This window comes from Periplaneta americana, chromosome 3 (assembly GCF_040183065.1).
Source record: "Periplaneta americana isolate PAMFEO1 chromosome 3, P.americana_PAMFEO1_priV1, whole genome shotgun sequence".
Classification (NCBI taxonomy): Eukaryota; Metazoa; Arthropoda; class Insecta; order Blattodea; family Blattidae; genus Periplaneta; species Periplaneta americana.
This window is the reverse complement of record NC_091119.1, coordinates 159,797,544-159,815,095: the sequence shown is the minus strand read 5'-3', so window position 1 is coordinate 159,815,095 and position 17,552 is coordinate 159,797,544. Positions and strand designations below refer to the sequence as shown.

Below are 17,552 nucleotides of genomic sequence, written 5' to 3'. Positions count from 1 at the left end.
AATGTGTATATCAGTGTTATGGTTTGTGCTTTGAGAGATAGCCAATAGAGATACGAATACCCACGTGTGTGATCTTATGACATCTTATGACATCAACATTCATCCACAGCATCACCCCGCTTCGTCTCATTCCCTGGAGACTTTCTCGTGGTTGGAGTACAGTAACTGAGGGACACTCATGTCAAGAAAATATGTCATCATAACATTGTTTAGTCAACAGACGTAGTGGTTAGTAACGGGATAGATGGAAGAATATTATGTTTTAAGGCGGAGTGTACAGCGACATGATAAGAAGGAAGTGTTTGGTGTTATGACTTCGCGTCCTGACCTGAGTGACCCAGCCCGCCAGTAGAGATGAGTAACTCGCTCTTAGTCTATCTACTTATTTTTTGCAGGGCCCAAAATCCCTGAATCAAGCTGTACTGTTTCTGATAGGATCAACACTAGCTCCTACATTTTGAAGATAAAAATGACAGAGTTATTACAAAAAATGACGAAAGGTATCGGCGAATGTTACAGACATTATTCAGCAAAGAAGGATGGCATTTGGTTTCAAAAAGAGATTTCTACGACCGATACTGCCAGATATACATTACAAATCTTGAGAAATCTTTTTTCTCGACACTTAATTTCTCGGCTAAAATGGCCGGCTCGATCCCCAGACCTTACAGCTGTTGATTTTTTCTATGGCAATACTTCAAAGAAAGGATGTTTCAAAGCAGATCACATTGTATACCCAGGATGTGAAGCATAGGATACAGGCAGAAGTCCAAGAAATCAACGTAATCCCAGGTTTGTTGCAACGTGTCAATAACAATTTTCGGGAAGAATGCAACAAACCACAAGATATCGAGGGGACCACTTGAAATGTAATCATTAATAAATAAGAACATGCCAATAAATTTCACTATTCAAACTATATCCTGTGTTATTTTTGATATTCCGAACTTAATACTCTTTCCGTTCCAAAATATGATATAGTAACAAATAAAACAGGTTTGATTATTGCGCATGTACGCAGGAAATGTTTCGCGGTGTGATATTCTGTTCACTAGTGAAGTAACTATCACACAGTGCAGTTGTAAATGTTTCAAATCTTCTGTAGTGCATCAAAATATAATATTTAAAAGGTTAATTATGAACGAAAATCAAATAAGGACTTGCTTGATGTTCCCGTTGCAGAAAATGTAACACCAACCCAGTCAATTTTGAATAGAACGACTAAGGCTCAACAATCGTACAAAAACGGATTGTAATTTATTACAGTTTTATGTTAATTGGCCTCAATCAAAACAATGTTTGTTTTTTATTTTATTGATTTGACATCACACAGATTTTTATGATTTTCGTATGCTAATTTAACAAATAAATAAGTATATAGAAGCTATATTAAAGTCACATTATGTTACTGAGAACTTTAACAAAATATTATATTTTGGAACAGAATTAATTACATCTTTCTATACCATATTTTGGAACAGAGGGCGTAGGCCTATTTAATTTTGAACAGCATACTGAAATTAGTCGGAACGAAATAAATTCCGGATCCTGCATATATCCAATATGAGGGTCTAAAACTCCGTACACCATTTCGTGAAAGACTGCCACACTTCTTACACAGAATTTCAGTACAGTAATTAGTTGTACTTGACAAATCACAATTACTACGGTATTAATTAAAATAAAAACTAAGAAAATAAAAAATAGATAAATGTATAAGGAAATGAATATGGGTAAATAAATTAATAATTAAATAAATATATATAATTAAGTAGATAAACGAATAAATAAAGGAATAAATTAATGAATAAATGAACAACTATATAAATACATAAATATATATAAATAGATAAATAAGTGAATAAATAAACAAACAAATAAATAACAAAATAAATAAATAATGAATACCTGGATAAATAAATAAATAAATAAATAAATAAATAAATAAATAAATAAATAAATAAATAAATAAATAAATATCTTGGAGCAACAGCAACAAATATAAATGATACTCGGGAGGAAATTAAACACAGAATAAATATGGGAAATGCGTGCTATTATTCGGTTGAGAAGCTTTTATCATCTAGTCTGCTGTCAAAAAATCTGAAAGTTAGAATTTATAAAACAGTTATATTACCGGTTGTTCTGTATGGTTGTGACACTTGGACTCTCACTTTGACAGAGGAACATAGGTTAAGGGTGTTTGAGAATAAGGTGCTTAGGAAAATATTTGGGGAGAGAAGAGGGATGAAGTTACAGGAGAATGGAGAAAGTTACACAACACAGAACTGTACGCATTGTATTCTTCACCTGACATAATTAGGAACATTAAATCCAGACGTTTGAGATGGGCAGGACATGTAGCACGTATGGACGAATCCAGAAATGTATATAGTGTGTTAATTACGAGGCCGGAGGGAAAAAGACCTTTAGGGAGGCCGAGACGTAGACGGGAAGATAATATTAAAATGGATTTGAGGAAGGTGGGATATGATGATAGAGAATGGATTAATCTTGCTCAGGATAGGGACCAATGGCGGGCTTATGTGAGGGCGGCAATGAACCTCCGGGTTCCTTGTAAGTAAGTAAGTATAAATAAATAAATATAAATATCAAAATCAATCAAAGAGAATTCGAGTGATGTGGCCATTTCAGTGTCCAAAAACTGATTACGAGTATTATACGTATAATCGATTGGTCCATATTGATCAAGTTATCAAAGTTTCTCGGTGAGAAGGGGTTACATTTTTATATGACGGTAAATTCCTATGTCACACTCCTTCATACCTAGTAAGAAGAAACGTGATCTACGTCAAAAATTTTTAATATTGCAACATTTCAAAGACTAATCATTCATAGTGGCGTTACAACATTCCACAATAAGGCATCACATTTTGAAACTGATAAAATAATGTAACCTTAATTTGTCTCAATTTCTTTCTCTGAGGAAAACAACATTTCCCTGCTCTCTTTTTCCCAGAAACAACTGATAAATTTGTACAAGGTTCTTCGTTCGAAGCGCCTCTCTCTAGGTGGCTGTGGCTACCTCATAAATTCCTTTTAGAGTTCTCACAGAAATACTCGTAGTGTGTCTTCGTGTAAACATCGGTTGAGGATGCGACGGAAAATTCATCGACTATCCACGTAGTCTCTCCATCCTTCTCCTCCACTTTCTCAGCCTTCTCTCTCTTTTCCGCAAAAGATATTATATAAATACTGGCGAGACAGTTTCGGGTCTTTGCACAGGGGCCATATCATGAATCCGGCTGAGCAATTTCCTTGAAAAGAAGTCTGTCCTTCAACAGCCGCACTCTTCTCTCTTCCGCAGTCTTGTGGCCTCAAGTCTCACTCAGAAGCTGGCGGATATGGTGGGTGGATAGATATAGCAGCGTTAGCCTATAGTAGTCAACCTTTCGGAACAATCTTATCTCTTGACAGTGATGGCTACTTTTTGGATCTTGTCCACTATGGATCGTACATACGGATTTCCATTCAGCGAGATGATCTTATGGCCCAGTCTTCGCGAAGCTTCTTAGCTGATGAGTGCAACAGTGATAATTCTTACATTTCATATGGTTTTTGCAATGATGTATTAGACAATCTTGGAAAATCCGATTTTTATGTCTTCCTACTTATTGATATTTACAATTTTTATTCTTGCTACAATTTAATTTCACATTTGATTTCATGTCCAGTATAATCTCCTTCAATTTGTTTTGTCAGAATTTATGATCCTTTGAAAAGGTTGAAAAACTCGAATACCTTGGAACAACAGCAAAAAAATAATGTAAATGACACTTGGGAGGAAATTAATCGCATGATAAATATGGTAAATGTCTTTTATTATTCGGTTGAGAACCTTTTGTCATCCAGTCTCTCAAAAAATTGAAAGTTATAATTTATAAAACAGTTATATTAAATGTCTTTTATTATTCGGTTGAGAAGCTTTTGTCATCCAGTCTCTCAAAAAATTGAAAGTTAGAATTTATAAAACAGTTATACTACCGGTTGTTCTATAAGTTTGTGAAACTTGGACTCTCACTTTGAGAGAGTAACAGAGGTTAAGGATGTTTGAGAATAAGGTGCTTAGGAAAATATTTGGGACTAAGAGGGATGAAGTTAAAGGAAAATGGAGAAAGTTACACAGCGCATAACTACACGCATTGTATTCTTCACCTGACATAATTAGGAACATTAAATCCAGACATTTGAGATGGACAGGGCATGTAGTATGTATGGACAAATACAGAAATGCATATAGAGTGTTACTTGAGACGCCGGAGGGAAAAAGACCTTTGAGGGGGGGGCGAGGTGTAGATGGGAGGATAATATTAAAATGCATTTGAGGGAGGTGGGATATAATGGTAGGGACTGGATTTATCTTGCTTAGGACAGGGACCGACGGCAGGCTTATGTGAGGACGGCAATGAATCTCCTTAAAAGCCATAAGTAAGTACAGTGGACTCTCCTAAGTTCGACAGAACAGAATTGAAAGTTATGACCAATAAGGGTAGTGAGTGTGGCAAGTAAAATGAATACAAATTCTTATTGGTTATCCATCAACGAATACAGTACTGTACTTGCATTTCCTGCCCGCCCCGAGACTTGTGTATGCGCTTCTAATGCCACAGTGGGTGTCGACAGTTCCGTCTCACAAACGACAGAATTCTCAAATAGGAAAAGAAGCGTTCATTAATTTAAAATCAGTGATCAATATGGATGTCCTAATCAATAAAATATTCTGTTTTCCTGTAACAAAAATATCACTACAAGAAACAGGACCAATTTCCATTCAAATGGCAAACCCATTTCTTAGTGCCCGTATAGGGGCGTGTCAATTCTCCTACATAAGCAGTCGAACTATAGGATGTCGAACTTGATTTCTGTCGAACTTAAGAGCTTCCACTGTATTAAAATTTTGTTGAGGTAGTCTGACGGTAAGGTTTGCCCCAACCACAAATAAATATGTCCACACCGAGGAGTAATGGTTATCATATCCGGTTGTGAAATGAGTGGGCCCGGGTTCAAATCCTGGTTGGGATACGTTACCTCGTTGAGGTTTTTTCCGGGGGTTTTCCCTCAATGCATTCAGACCAAATGCTAGGTTACTTTCGGCGGTGGACTCATTTCGCCGGCATTATCACCTTCATGTCACTCAGATGCTAGATAACCATAGCAGTTGATAAAGCGTCGTAAAATAAATTTAAAAATATTCTTAATCCTCGGAAAACCACGAAAATCACCAGACCACTGCAGACGAGGTGCACGCACTTGAATAAAAATTGTTTCATTCTTGTACCGACTCACTTATAATAATAATAACAATAATAATAATAATAACAATAATAATAATAATAATAATAATAATAATAAAAGCCGTAAATCCCCAGTGGGGGCAAGGCCTCCTGCTTGGGCAGAGATGGCTCAAGTCTTGACCATCAGAAGAGCCGACCTGATGGTCTATTTACATTCCTAGTTCTTTGTCCACCATTACACTAGACTGGTTGTTGCTCCCGCTCAAAATTGGTTGACTGCAACCTTCCATCGTGTTCTTTGGCGTCTTATTCTGGTCCACAGTCCTCCTAGCTGCAACTTGAACTCGTCCCCCCATCTGGTTCTTGGTCGTCCACGGTTTCTCCAGCCAATTCTTGGATCCCACAGTGTCACCGTGTGTGCCCATCTGGTAGGTTGCATTCGTACCACGTGTCCTCCCCAGCGCCATTTCATCCTATTAGCGAGTGTGACCACGTCCTCTACGCCGCTTCGTCGCCTTACTTCTTCGTTTCTGATTCTGTCCTTCAGGCTTATTCCGAGTATTTTCCTTTCCATTCTTCTTTGGCATTTTCCTAATTTTAATGCCTATTTCTTGGTGAGCGACCAGGATTGCGCCCCATATAGAAGTACAGGTGCAATACAGCTGTTGAAAATCTGCCTGTTGTCCTGCAATTTCTGGCTCTTGTCCATTAGGATGAAGGACAGACTCCAAAACTTTCTCCATGCCGATGCTATTCGTCTATCAATATCTTTACCTATGCTGTTCTGAAATGATATTGTCTGGCCAAGGTAAATGTATTGCGTGACAAATTCGATGTTCGCATTGTTGACGATCATCTGCCCTTCTGCGTCGTTTGTCAGTACTTTGGTTTTGCTGGTGTTATACTGAATTGTTATCCTCTTTATTATTTATTTCGTCACAGAAAAGAGCATCAACTACCACTACAAAACTTAGAATGACGTCATAATCACGACTCTGTTTTATCACTCATGACGAATTGGAAATAAATCTCTCCAAGTTTTATGTCATTTAATTTCGCTGCAAGAAAGCCATGGGTACTTTGTCATCGACCCAATTCAAATGGAGTTTCTTCAGCAAAAAAATAAATATAACAAGGGAACCGCTTTCTTAGCGGCCCTGTCAGACGCAGAGGCGGGAGGGGGTGAGAAGGCGTTAAGCCACTTCAACAAAGGGTTGCGGAAGGAGGGAAGTAAACATTAGGACGTCTTAACCATCAACCGTAATTCAAATTCCCTTTCTTTCTTTTGTTTTCCAAGTTATTAGGTTTTTCATCTGACTTAGAAATCACTTAATCTCTTGTTCCTTAGGTAGCCGTGTATGATTTGCATTTCTGTATATATTATGCATTCGGCTCCGGAATTAAGCACAAGCTGGCTGAGTGTATAATCCGGAGTAAGGCCTGCCATTTAATACGGCACGCTGGAAGCACCTTCATGTGGTTCAATTCTCAATTTACGGTCTAACAAATTCATCAGTAACAGTGGAGAGGGCCGCGTCTATGGTTCAAAGCTAGGACTTTGGTCTTCCATCCAGGCGGCTCGAATTCGATCCCCGGTCAGATCGTGATGAAATTTGTGGTGGACAAAGGCATTGCAGACGGGGTTTCTCGGATACTCTCGTTTCATTCTATCAGCGTATTCCGAATCTCACCGGACCGGTGGACAACAATGACGTCACGCTACAGCGAAATAGGAACAAAACTACTGGAAGCTTCGATGGCTGCCATGGCGGCTGTACAAGTTGTCTGTGTTACACTAGCAAGATATTGCGAAATTTCCGTTCTGTCATCTCGTTCAAAGAAAAGAGAGCATAAACAATTTATTTCTTGAACCAGTAGTAATAACTGGTCCGTTGTCATGTTCGCTCATAACCCAAATTCAAATTTTCAAATTCAAATTCAAATTCAAATTTATTCACAATTTACAATTGAAGTAGTATCCGAAATGAGCATGTGCTCGTGCTCGGGTACAGTCCAATAGAGCCTACATAAATTTTACAGATATCAATAATAATGTTGATGATAATAATAATAATAATAATAATAATAATAATAATAATAATAATAATAACCGTGACGGAGATAATACAAAGATAGTAATACAAATTAATTAATTAATTAATAATAATAAAACTAAATATTAACAATAATAAAATAAATACTAAGACTGACAAAATAAAATATAAAACCACTTAGCGAGAGTTAACACAAACTTAAATAAGCATATAATAACCAGAAAAAAAACGAAACTCGAAAATCAACAAAAAAGTTAATCGTATCGCAGACGACAGCAACCGCCGTATTGACATTGTGTAATGCATTATTGGTAGGAGGGGGGAGCCGAAGGTCTACATCCTGACGTTATCTTCGAATCTTCTCATACAATCATGGGAAGTTAATGCTGAAAAAAAATGTCTACGAGTCGAACTATTCATTATTCCCAGGATAAATACAAATAATACTGAAATATATTAATCAAGTTTCTGTTATAGATCTCCCCTTTTGTGCAAGAGGTATCATATCAAAATATTTTAGGAATGGCGGGGAAAATATAAATTTCAAGGACTCTCTAGTGACAGAGATAGTGACCAGTACAATCAAGTGTATCTATGGCGATGCTAAGAAATCATTTATTGGAAATATACACTGTTATTAATTAAGAAAATTATATATTTATATTTTTTACGTTGTGCTCATTACAAACAATACATCACAACCAAAGCAGAACACACCGCCATGACAAAACAGTGCACGAAGTTATACGTCTGTTAATTCCCGCCCTATACAAGAACCAATCAGATTCACTTACAACGGCTGATGGAGACTGCCACTACCTCTGGAATCTGATGGAACCGGTGCGACACCGGTGGAGCATCAGTGACGTCATCACTGAAATTCGGAACACCGTGATGCCATCAGATTGCTCAGCACTGAGGTTCGGAATACGCTCTATCACAGCCCTGGGGACTAGCAAGCCGAGAGAGGAACTCAGTTTCCTCCACTCCCCTCTGTTTTACGAGCGAAACTAGTTACATCACTGTAAGTATTTATATTTTCATCAGTGACGAAATTCATATGAAAGAAAACAGTGACTACAAAATAAACCGTTTTTATAACCAGAATAACAAAGGTTATTCAGTATATGAAGAAGTACACGGCATATCCAGTGAAGGCAGTAATCGACATAATTGCATTTAAACCTCCCTCTCTTGAAGGTTACATCATAGACCCTACTGTGAGTTTCGAATTGCATGAACATCAGCCAGAACAAATACACGAGGAAAGAAGGAATAGATATGAACCTTCCATCAATTTTTATAAGGACAAATATCATCTGGAATCCATCGTCATTACGGGACTAATGACAGGAGCCCGTGGGACCATACCCCGGTTCCTAGTCGACTTCTGTAAATCGTTTGGCCTGCATAAAGATATTTTAAGAGATCAAACAATTGCAACACTCAAAGGATCAATAGCTATTTTCAGGCATCATACATATGGACCATGACTTTAACTCGCATCTTCTTGACTTACTTTGTTTATTATCACGTGCTTCAATCTAATTCAAATTGTTATTTTTCACTCTAACAACAATGTATCACTAAGCCTCAAGACATTTACTCTATTACTTTATTCTATCATGTTACTCTTTGTCAATGGCAACCTGTAGTGGTTTACAGGAATAAATAAATAATTTTGTATAATTTCGAGGGAAAAATTGTTCCGGAGCCGGGTATCGAACCCGGGACCTTTGGTTTAACGTACCAACGCTCTACCACTGAGCTACTCGGGAACTCTAACCCACACCAATCCAATTTTTCCCTCTATATCCACAGATCTCAAAGTGGGCTGACAACCGTCAAGCAACCAACTTCGAGTGCACACTAACTCTGTGTGACTTAAATTGTGGTTTTCTGTTAACGAACAGTGACGTGTATTATGCAAATCAAGATTTCAGGTATAACTCCCTGTAAAGTTGATTCGAATAATTTCGAGGGAAAAATTGTTCCGGAGCCGGGTATCGAACCCGGGACCTTTGGTTTAACGTACCAACGCTCTACCACTGAGCTACTCGGGAACTATAACCGACACCGATCCAATTTTTTCCTCTATATCCACAGATCTCAAAGTGGGCTGACAACCGTCAAGCAACCAACTTCGAGTGCACACTAACTCTGTGTGACTTAAATTGTGGTTTTCTGTTAACGAACAGTGACGTGTATTATGCAAATCAAGATTTCAGGTATAACTCCCTGTAAAGTTGATTCGAATAATTTCGAGGGAAAAATTGTTCCGGAGCCGGGTATCGAACCCGGGACCTTTGGTTTAACGTACCAACGCTCTACCACTGAGCTACTCGGGAACTCTAACCGACACCGATCCAATTTTTTTTTCTTATCTTGGATCGGTGTCTGTTAGAGTTCCCGAGTAGCTCAGTGGTAGAGCGTTGGTACGTTAAACCAAAGGTCCCGGGTTCGATACCCGGCTCCGGAACAATTTTTCCCTCGAAATTATTCGAATCAACTTTACAGGGAGTTATACCTGAAATCTTGATTTGCAAATAATTTTGTAGTTAAAAGTCGAGAAAAAAAACTATCTGTACGAAGCAACCATGGAATTCACAACATATTTTTACCTTCAGAATACTAACTAATTAAACAAATGATACTCCTAAATAGTTGATTCTTTATCTGTAATATTCTTTCACCCTTAAAACTAAAGAATAATGGTATTTTACAAACAATGTCAAATTAATGTAGCTCTGAAATAGTTGAGATTAGAACAAATGTTTATATGACTTTTTTTGCTCAGAATGTCATCGGAAATAAGCTATAATCTTTTCGCTGTAAGAAAAATCCTAATGTAAACAATAGCACGTGACTGAAGTGAGGCTTCATTGGCCGCTGTTTGGCGCCATAGATTCTCAGTACATGTTCCCGCCTACTGTTGTACATTCTGTGTCATGTTAAACATTTTCCGTTACTAGTCAAGTAGACCTAACCTCACTACTGTGCATCCGTTTGCTTAGGAAACTTTTACTTTATAATTATTGTAATTAAAACTCATTTAACTTATTATATACATTTAAGACTATTTTTTTCTCTGCTTTTGAGAGGGTTTCCACTCTTATTTTTAATAACCACACACACCGAGGATGCAAAAGCCATACTTGAGTACCACGTGCTTACGTGAACAACTACGAGCTCAAGTGACGTCAGCTTGTTACAAGAACAGACTACCTCAGTAGTACTGTTGGTATTCATCCGCGTTCATAGTACATAATAAAATATAAAAGTAGCTTTTCTTTTACATAGCGTTTTACATATAAGAGAAGTTATATGTTTCATCGTATTTAGCAACTAGAATTCAATATTATTTTCAAATAATACAAGAGTTTGGTTTCCAAATACGAACTATATTCTCCTGCGTCATGTCAGTGTTTCGACTGTGAGCCAATCACGGGTATGACAGCAACGTATTGTATTTTTCATTTATATCTATATCTGTATCTCTTATTTAGGTAGTATCTATTTGTCTGTTCTTTTGTTTTTCTTTCCCTTTCTCATTTTCCATTTTAATTTGAATTTACACTTGTATCTGTTTCATCTCTTTTTTTCATGTTATCTATGTTTTTTTTCTTGTTTGTAAACGAATATCTGTACTGTCTATTATAATTGGGGCTTGCCCTGTTATAGGAATAAATAAATAAATAAATAAATAAATAAATAAATAAATAAATAAATAAATAAATAAATAAATAAATAAATAAGTAGGTAGGTAGGTAGGTAGGTAGGTAGGTAGGTAGGTAGGTAGGTAGGTAGGTAGGTAGGTAGGTAGGTAGGTAGGTAGGTAGGTAGGTAGGTAGGTAGGTAGGTAGGTAGGTAGGTAGGTAGGTAGGTAGGTAGGTAGGTAGGTAGGTAGGTAGGTAGGTAGATAGATAGATAGATAGATAGATAGATAGATAGATAGATAGATAGATAGATAGATAGATAGATAGATAGATAGATAGATAGATAGATAGATAGATAGATAGATAGATAGATAGATAGATAGATAGATAGATAGATAGATAAATGAATAAATGAATAAATAAATGAATAAATAAATGAATAAATGAATAAATGAATAAACGAATAAACGAATAAACGAATAAATGAATAAATAAATAAATGAATAAATGAATAAATGAATTAATAAATAAATACATAAATAAATAAATAATAAATAAATAAATAAATAAATAAATAAATGAATGAATGAATGAATGAATAAATGAATAAATAAATAAATAAATGAATACATAAATAAATAAATAAATAAATAAACGTGCTTGTGTTTACATTAGGATTTTTCTTACAGCGAAAACAGTATACGTAAGGGACGGCCAATCCTCGTGAATGACCCTCTATAGGAGAAGCTTAGGATTCTGCCACTGGAGCTACTCGTTTATGAATGGTCCAATAAAGGACGAGGCAGAATTTCCCACCTGTCAGCATCTTCTACAAGTTAAGAATTCTTACAAGCTTTAGGAAGCGGAGTTGAAGTACAGATGTTGCTGGTTGTGGCACGCTTAGTAGTCGAGAAGTAAAACATCGCCTGAGCGGACGAAATGTATAATATATAATTCTCATAAAAGCATAAAGGGAATGGACCAAAGGAACAAATTATTTAAAAGAAATTGAATGATAAATGCCGAAGCTGGCGTTTGTTTTACTTATTGCATTTGTATCTCTGTACTACGAATGCCTGTATTTAAAATACATCTTTCTGTTTTAAAATTGTCCATACGTCTATAGCAGTAACTGAATCACTCTACATTGACAATAGAGTAAATAAATTCTACAGTCACAAAATAGTTGCACGTCAAATATTAGAGTCAGTAAATTAATAAACAAAATCTGCACAATATACACCAAACCGCCACCATAATTACAATTTCCTGTTTGTTAACAGTATTTTATAGGCAACTGATTTGTTTTATTAAGTAATACGGGTTTTAATTTCTGTGGATGTGTATGAACAATGTCAATTCTCATCTGTCTGTATTAACGATATTATGTTCAAACGTTCCTATGTTTACATAGCGTTCACATTATGTAACCCCGGGGACTAATAACAACTGTGTACCAACGATATTGTGTTACAGGAGTTTTATCAAACAATGAAATCTATTAAATATTTCGGTATTTATGGACATTCTGGTAAATTCTCTGGAAGTTAATTCTTATTGAAAATATCAGAGTTTGAATCAATAATATGCAACTACTTAATTATAACAATGAATTTCTGACACTGTATGTTAGGTGAATATTGATGTTCCTATTTATTGTAACACAATATATCAAGTAATTACACACATAATTGTAAGATTCCGCCATTTTGAAAGCCGCTATATTGGATACAATTTTGAAATTTCAAATGGAAAAGGAATCGTGTGACTAAACCTAATTGTGACAAAGTCAATGTCAAAATCGGTTTCAAAATATCTGAAACCCTGTGGGAGATATCACACATTAAATTCTATAAAACGTGTTCTTTCTCTTTGCATTAGATTAAGAAAAATTATTCACTATTTTGTTATCCTACGAAATTACTTGACTATTCATACTTTACAGGACAGTGTCAGTGAAATGTTTCATAGTTCCAGTGCAATGAGTGAATTGATAGCGAAATGAGTGTAGTGCTGAAAGGTACTTGTGCAAGTATGAACATATATCATATATACTCGTGGGTTTAAGTTCGAACTTAGGGTTAAGATATAAATTAGATTTACTTTAATTAATTATGCTATATTAAGTGATTGTGCTTCATTTAATTTAGGATGCTCCTTGTTAATATTATTATATATTGCTATTATTATTTTATTATTAATATTATTAATTGTAATTATTGAGTGTAGTCTAATAGTTACCCATTTGCAGTTGAATAAATACATACAAATACAAAAAAAAAAAAAAAAAACTGATTTACCTCGCATTAGCACAAGTTATATTACAATACATTATTACAGGATGGGATTGTACTTTTAATATCTCCCTCATGCCAATAACACTGCTAGAGAAACGAATAATAAAAATATCTCTTAATAAACCTCTTGATTATCCCTCAGAATTGTTGTATTCTGAATTTAAAGTTTTTGGTATCCATCAAATTTATAATACTGTCTTACAGAATTTCGTACACAAAAAACAAAATATGTTTAATTGATATGCACATAAATATAAAACTAAAAGATTAGGCTTGACAGAACCTAAATGTACCACAACTGTAGCTTATAATCACAGTAACAACTTCGGTCCAAGACTTTATAATAAGAGAACAGCTAAATTCCAAAACATACAATTTGTTCCTTATTAAAAATTCAATTAAAATTATTGTTTACGCAAAAATTCCACAATTTGAGACATCTGGCCGAAACCTACGGCTGACCACTAGGATCCAGAATACAAAGCAGAGGTTAAATTAAAAATACAATATGATTGCGGAGAGAATACGGAACAATGATAAATTTAAAAATAAAGTACAATTTGAATTCGGAGAAACATGAGATGAAAATATATTGAAGAGTAATGAAATGAAGTAAAACAAAATCACATAGTATTATATAAGTGATCATGTTAAATGGATAATGAATCTCTCAATACAATTAGACAAATTTTGTTAATGTCCTCATTAGAAAATTTAAGAGAAAAGAGAATGGTTTTGGTTAACTTAAATGAAGTTTCCCTAGCGCCAAAAAGAATTCCTTTCACTTCCCATGTATTAATATTCATTTTGTATCTGTCACTGAAGTGAGGAATACATGGGTTGTAAATAGACTTCTTTTCATCGTTAACGTTATTGGCTTGTTGATCATCCTTCTCAAAACGGACAGTTACAATATAAATTTACAATTATTATTTTGATATTTGTGTTTTCATTTATTTATTTACTTACTTTTTATTCCGATTATTAATAAATGAAACAAGCCAACAGGCCTAAATTTTGAAGTGGGTGATGATGATGATGATGATGATCAATAAAATATTTATGTTAAAATTTTGTGGAATGCCCCCAGATCACGCGTATGTAGTCTTTCCGGGGTTGCTAGAGCGTTTTTTAAAATAAAAAAAATATGTATCTTTATTATTATTATTATTATTATTATTATTTACTTATTTACAAATGGCTTTTAAGGAACCCGCAGGATCATTGCCGCCCTCACATAAGCCCGCCATCGGTCCCTATACTGTGCAAGATTAATCCAGTCTCTATCATCATATCCCACCTCCCTCAAATCCATTTAATATTATCCTCCCATCTACGTTTCGGCCTCCCCAAAGGTCTTTTTCCCTCCGGCATCCCAACTAACACTCTACATACATTTCTGGATTCACCCATACGTGCTACATGCCCTGCCCATCTCAAACGTCTGGATTTAATGTCCCTAATTATGTCAGGTGAAGAATAATAGAAATGCGTGCAGTTCTGCGTTGTGTAACTTTCTCAATTTTCCTGTAACTTCATCCCTTTTAGCCCCAAATATTTTCCTGAGAACCTTATTCTCAAACACTCTTAATCTCCGTTTCTCTCTCAAAGTGAGAGTCCAAGTTTCGCAAACATAATGAAGAACCGGTAATATAACTCTTTTATAAATTCTTTCAGATTTTTTGACAGCAGACTAGATGACAAAAGCTTCTCAGCCGAATAATAACAGGCGTTTCCCATATTTATTTTGCGTTTAATTTCCTCCCGAGTATCATTTATATTTGTTACTATTACTCCAAGATATTTGAATTTTTCGACCTCTTAGAAAGATAAATCTCCAATTTTTATATTTCCATTTCGTAGAATATTCTGGTCACGAGATATGATGATATTATTATTAGTATTATTATTATTATTATTATTATTATTATTATTATTATTATTAACATTATTACAGTTATTACTGCTGTATTATTATTATTATTATTATTATTATTATTATTATCATACCGCTACCATATTATTATCATCGTCTTTCCACGTATACGTATCCCAGAGCTATACTGAGCAGCTGTGAGATGCGACAGCGATGAGCTTCCGGGAACGCAGTGGCATTTAGTGAGGATTTGGTCAGTATCTGACAATTGCCGGAATATTAATCGTGTGTCAACAGAGGTAATCGACAAGCTGAAGCTATTAGCATTGTCAGAAACATGCTATATGCGATTGAAACCAGCTACATATGCGGATCCAACTCTGGTACGAGCAACGAACTCTTGTGACAGAGAAGTTGCAGTGTATGGTAAATATAATTATGAAAAAATTCGGTTTCACAACGACACGTACATCTAATTCTTATTATAAGCTTTTCTTGTTACGAAAAAATTATATTCATTTATCGTACTGGCGAAGATATTAGAGTTTATAGCTTACTTTCTTGAACTACTACACAATTAATAATATATTATGCGTGCGTAGGGATACATGAAAAAATTATTCAATATCCAATGACTATAGAATAGAGTTACACATAAAATAAAAAAATTATTGGATTATGAAGTTTCATTTTCGTTTATACATTGTACGGTTTAAGCAGATTAGGAGTACACAATTGAAGAGTCCACTGCAAGGATGATGGATGTCATTTGGAATATATTTTTCAGGAGAAGCAATTGAAAGTTTGAAATGCTTAGCGCTCAAAGCTTAACTGTGATTTTCCGATCATTACTGGACAATGACTATCAGTGTTAATGCCATGTAACTCTCTATGTACATTCTTTACGTCTTAAGCTATACATTGACAGTCTTAGTTCATATTCGACAAGAAAGTGACATCCATCATTCTTGCAGTGGACTCTTCAATTAAATTTGCTCGATTTATTAGGTAGTTCAAATGAAACTCAGCCATTGCTAACAGAAATAAAGAAATTAAATTTAATGTTTAATACTCGCCATGGTTAATACACTTCTCCCATTGTGACACCATAGAATCCCTGTAGGCTGAAGGTCAATCAATGTTTAACAGCATTTTACACCGCTTCGTCCGATGGAAATGTGGTTCCCTTCACGTTTTTTTTCAAATCATCAAAAAAATATGAAAATCGCATAGAGATAAGTCTGGGCTGTAAGGCAGATGTAGTGTTCTTTCCCAGCATGACAGCGGCGCAACAAGGATTGACGTGTTCTCTCAAATATTCCAGGAGTGGTCTGAATGATTTCATCTGTATCTATAATTCGCTGCACTGTTACTTTATCATCGACTGTGTCCTTTATGGCACCCCAAAGGAAGAAATCGAGCGGTGTCAAATCAGGTGAACGTGAAGGTCATCCAATTGATCCACTACGTCCGATCCGAAATGATAATGGGGCTCAATCTGAACATGCTTCAAGGCATGTTGTACATTAAATCCATACAGTATGTAAAAGTACGTAATTTTTTTAATCTGGCTCAAGTACGTTAACGTATGTAGCGCCTTAATATAGCATCTGAGACATCTCAATACTGTTCTTAAAATACTTAGTTTGGTATCTCTCTTTGTACCCCGTAAGTTTCTGTATATAGTTACTCAGCACCCTATATAGACTTTTAACATTTTAAAGTTTGAATGATCAGATATTTCAACTTATTTTTCATTTGTAGTAGGCTATATTAAACAACGACTTACTTGAAATTTATCGTGGTGGAGATCCAGGAACCGTTTCACCCGCAACGTATCGTTGGTGCGAATCGCTCGTTCCAGCTGGGCAGCCTCGATGCTGAGGTCACCCGTTGAAGACGCCAAACTGCAACATCACACACGTCAATCAATACCCCACAGCTCTGTGGCCGAGTAATGAATATACTAGCTACATTCTCATATCAGATTGATGACATTACCAGCCATGTCCTTAACCAACAGACAAAGGCATAACTCTAGCACAGTTACATGGCTAGAGGGCTTCTTCTCACAAAGGGACAACGGTTCGATGTCCTCTCTAACATGCGTCTAATTATTAATAATCGATTAGGTCAGCTGCGCTAAAGAAGTAATACTAGAATAACATTCAAACAATCTCAGTGGTCATGGATATACAGGGTGTGACAAAAAGGTATCTCAAAATTTTAGGGCAACATTTCTTCTTACAATGACGAAAATTTGTTATGCTGTATGAACATGGATACGGAAACTCTTTATTTCTTGTTCTTTACTACAGGGACATCATTTTATTTTTACTTCAATTTTTATTGTACCTGAGTTTCACTTTTACCCCTTCTACTAATGAAGTTCAACCGTCCTCCACACGGATCCA

General features: G+C 35.5%; 1 long non-coding RNA gene across 1 annotated transcript in view; it reads right to left on the bottom strand.

The window, feature by feature from the left end:
- LOC138697158 (uncharacterized) overlaps positions 1 to 17,033 on the bottom strand; it is a 65,709-nt gene extending 48,676 nt beyond the window's left edge. Inside the window, exon 1 of the long non-coding RNA XR_011331544.1 lies at positions 16,928 to 17,033. This is a non-coding gene — a long non-coding RNA (uncharacterized lncRNA). The remainder of the gene's footprint in view (positions 1 to 16,927) is intronic.
- Between the last annotated feature and the right edge of the window lie 519 nt (positions 17,034 to 17,552).